Source organism: Myotis brandtii, unplaced genomic scaffold (genome assembly GCF_000412655.1).
Source record: "Myotis brandtii unplaced genomic scaffold, ASM41265v1 scaffold1234, whole genome shotgun sequence".
NCBI classification, from domain to species: domain Eukaryota; kingdom Metazoa; phylum Chordata; class Mammalia; order Chiroptera; family Vespertilionidae; genus Myotis; species Myotis brandtii.
The window spans coordinates 523,334-526,947 of NW_005354309.1; positions in this window are offsets into that span (position 1 = coordinate 523,334).

A 3,614-nucleotide genomic window follows, 5' to 3' on the forward strand; every position below is an offset into this window, starting at 1 on the left:
GTTCTCTCCAGAGTGCCCAGCCTAGCAGCGGCGCGCACCGGCAGGAAGGAGTTAAACGGTTAATCCGATCGGGAAGACATCCGAGTGGTTGCTGGTGCGTCAGTCAGTCCGTCCATCTTGGCGGGGCGGAGCCCGGTGCTGGCGTGTCCTCGCCGCTACCCCTGGCCGGGGGCCCAAACGAGTGGGAAGTGGCCCCGGTGCCACAGACGCGGTCCCTGCGGCGGGCAGCGGCGGTGTGCGGGGGATCTCCTGTCGGTGGGTCGGAGGATGGGGATGGCGTGTGCCCGGGGCGGGATGTGCAGGCATGCGGCCCCTTCCGAGGTTTGTCTGTGTTTTGGGTGTCTTGGAAGTGTGTGTGCGCACGTGGTTGGCTGCCGCGGGCTGCCTGTTTCTCTGGATTTCTCTGTGTGTGTATCTGAGTGTCTGTGGGTGAAGGCTGTGCGCACACATGTGCTGCCTGCTGGAAAGTGCGCGGTCCGTCCCGGTGGCCTGGGGTTCTGCATGTGCTCCCACGCCTTCGGGTGTGTGCGGTGCTCGCGGAGTTGTGCACGGGATTCAGCCTCCGTTGTTTGACTGTCGTGTCTGAGAGAGTCCGTGTGTGTGTGTGTGTGTGTGTGTGTGTGTGTGTGTGTGTGTGGTTGGCCTGGGGCCGCTTTGGGGTGTTTCTAATGTGTGTCTTTGGTTCCCGTGTGGCTCCAGGAGGACATCCTGTGGCCAATACCCCGGCTGCCCGCCCACCGCTCTAAGTTCCGCTGCCTCTTTTAAAGCGCATCTGCAGGAGGTAAACTGAGGCAGGTCTCCAGAAGCCGCGGAACGCACCCCCATGCTCTTTTCAGGCGAGTAAACAGCCAAGCTCCTCCCCGCGGCCCCCCGCCGGCAGAGCCCCCCTTCCGGCACCTAAATCGGGAGTCTCCGTGACTCACGCTCCCGCCTCCCCAAGCGCCGCGCCGAGCGAGCGAGCTTGAGCTGAGAGCAAGCGGGATCCAAGCGTCCCCCCTTACCCCGCCCTGGCAGGCCCTTGCCGAGCCCTGGTGGCAGCCCCGCAGGGGGACCCCGCTGCCCCACCCGCCTGGCAGAGGCACTCACACGTTAACCGACTTAGGTGCGAGTCCGTGAAAGCAGACCCTTGTCCCCCGTGAGCCCCCCTCCCGGGCTCCTCCAGGCTGTCTGTGCGTGTTTCACCCCCCCCCCCCCCGCACTGTTCTTATATTAAAAAAAAAAAAAAAGCCCGTCTCCAACCTCCACAGCCATTTTTCTCCCCAGCAGAGGGGGCTCCAGGCGTGGGCGACGGTGGAGCAAGAACCGGCTCCCCATCGGCATCAGTGGGGTATCCCAAAGGTCAGAGTGTGTCTCCCACTCCCCTCAGTGACCCTCCCGCAAGTATACACTCAAAAGGCCTCTAGGGGATTTGCAAGGGCTGCTGGTCCTTCCAAGATCAATTGAGACTCCTGGGCTGGGCCGAAGTTTGGGGAATGGGGTCGGAGCTCTGGAGGCAATAGGCCAGGCTGTAGTTGGAGTTGTAGCCTGAGGCTGAGGTGGATCAGCCTCCTAAAGTGTAGAGGTGAGAGGGATTGGGGTGGGTGGGGGGCGGTACAATAGACCACCCCAGGTGGGAATGACAGTCACTTCTTCCTCCCTCTTGTCAATGAGCCTTTGTACCATTCTCCAAGCAGAGTCTCCCAAACCTTCCAACTGAGTAGATGAAAGGGGTAGGGAGATCAAGGCTGCAGAACACTGGCCTGGGAGGGCAGTGGGGACAGGGGCCGGAAAGCAGCCAGGACCAGCTCAGCTGTCCGGCTTTTGAACTCATCCTTGTGCCAAAATGGGGGTTGGAGTGCCCTGGGAGGACCCCCATGAGAAACAGCAAGAAAGTGCAATGCAAAGTTTTGAAGATACCTCTCACATCTCCCCAAGGGAAAGAAAAATGCCAAGCCAGACCTCCTCCAGGATCCCACCTTCCCCTTCAAGTTCTGGAAGAAACAGAATCTTCCTAGAAGGGTAAATAGAGGTGCACAGAAGACTGATCAGAGGCTTGCTCCATGGCCTGGCCCAGCTCTCTGAATGTGGGGGCACCATTGGGAACTAGGGCTGAAAGCCCTTTCCGAAACCCTTGCTGACTCAGGCAGCTGCAAAATGGAAGAAGGGTTTTCTGGAGGCTGTAATGGGGCACCGTGGGGGAGGGGTGTCACAGCCTGACCCACCAGACGCCAGGAGACGGTTCAGCTGATTTTGCAAAAGGCAGGGAGCCTGGAGCAGAAGAAAGGGCTGCTGGCTGGACCTAGCCCAGCTCGCCCTGTTCCCCCACCCTACCTTCCAGCCTGCTCCCCCTCCTGCCTACCTGCCGGCTCTGGTGATGGAAATCCGTGGAGGGATCAGAAGTGGCAGCGTGGTGGGCCGTGGGAGCACAGGGACCCCAGGGTCCCAGAGCTCAGGGTCCGCCCAGCCCAGGCCAGGACCAGTGGAGAGGCGACGGCGAGGGCGTCGTAGGAGGTCGGCCCCCAGCATGTTCGTATGGCTGGGTTCAGGGGTCTCCCCCGGCCTCTAAGAAGGGACAAAGGCGGGATGGGTGCAGCGCCTGGCCAGGCAGCTAGCTGTGAGCCCCTCCCCACAATATTGCCCCTCCCTCGCCATCTGGGAGAGCTTCAGGGGGGTATAGGCTCCTGTGTCCTCCACTCAATCGGAGCCCCTCGCTGATCCCTCCCACAGAAGATGCCTTCCCATCCCTTACTTCTGAGGGATTCCCCTTCTCAGTCACAATTTTTGTGGGGGTCCCTCTTGAAGTTTCAGCCCGGTGGCTCTGGGCCCTCATGACTGTACCCTGTCCCTCACATGAGCTCCCTCGAACACATCCCCTTTTTAGGATCTCTTCCCACCTTCCACGTCTAAGCAGCCCCCTCTTGGTCTTAATGTCTGTGGGCCCTCTCACATCTGAGACCCACAAGAACTCACCCACAACTCCACCCACAATCCTTTCCGACTTCAGAAGCCCCTTGGAAGCCCCTGCCTTCTGCCCTTGGGCAGAGGGACTCAATCCTGGCAGCAGGAGAATAATGGAATCAAGGGAGTAAACTGAGGCACGAGGAGTCTTGACTCCTCGCGACCACTTAGTGAACAGCTGTGGTCACTAGAGGGCGCCCGTCCCCCCCACTCGTGCGGCCCAAACCCCGCCCCCAGCCTGGCCCCGCCCCTCACACCTCGTCCACGGATAGGACACTGCGACTCCTCTTCATCCCGCCAACCTAGTGCTCCATATTGGCTGCGGGGACCATGCCGGCCCGAGCCAGCGCCTCCTGCAGGACCAAGACAAAGGCATCCACCATTAGCAACCTGGGGCTCCCCCTGCCGGCCTGGCTTGGAATCCGCCCCGCCTTACGTCAATTGCCTCTCTCGGGGCGTGACGTCAGGAGGCTGCTGACGCACTGCCCGTCTGTGACGTTCAGCCCGTTGCCAGAGCGACAGCTGACGCACTTCTAGGCTCCAGACTGCGTCAATGCGGGTGTCGCTAAGCACACACACTCCGCTCCCTTCCTCCCGTGGGGTCTAACCCCGGCCAGGGGATCGATTCATCTATTCCGCAGCGGAGACCCGGAGTTCCCAGATTCGGCCGCACGCAG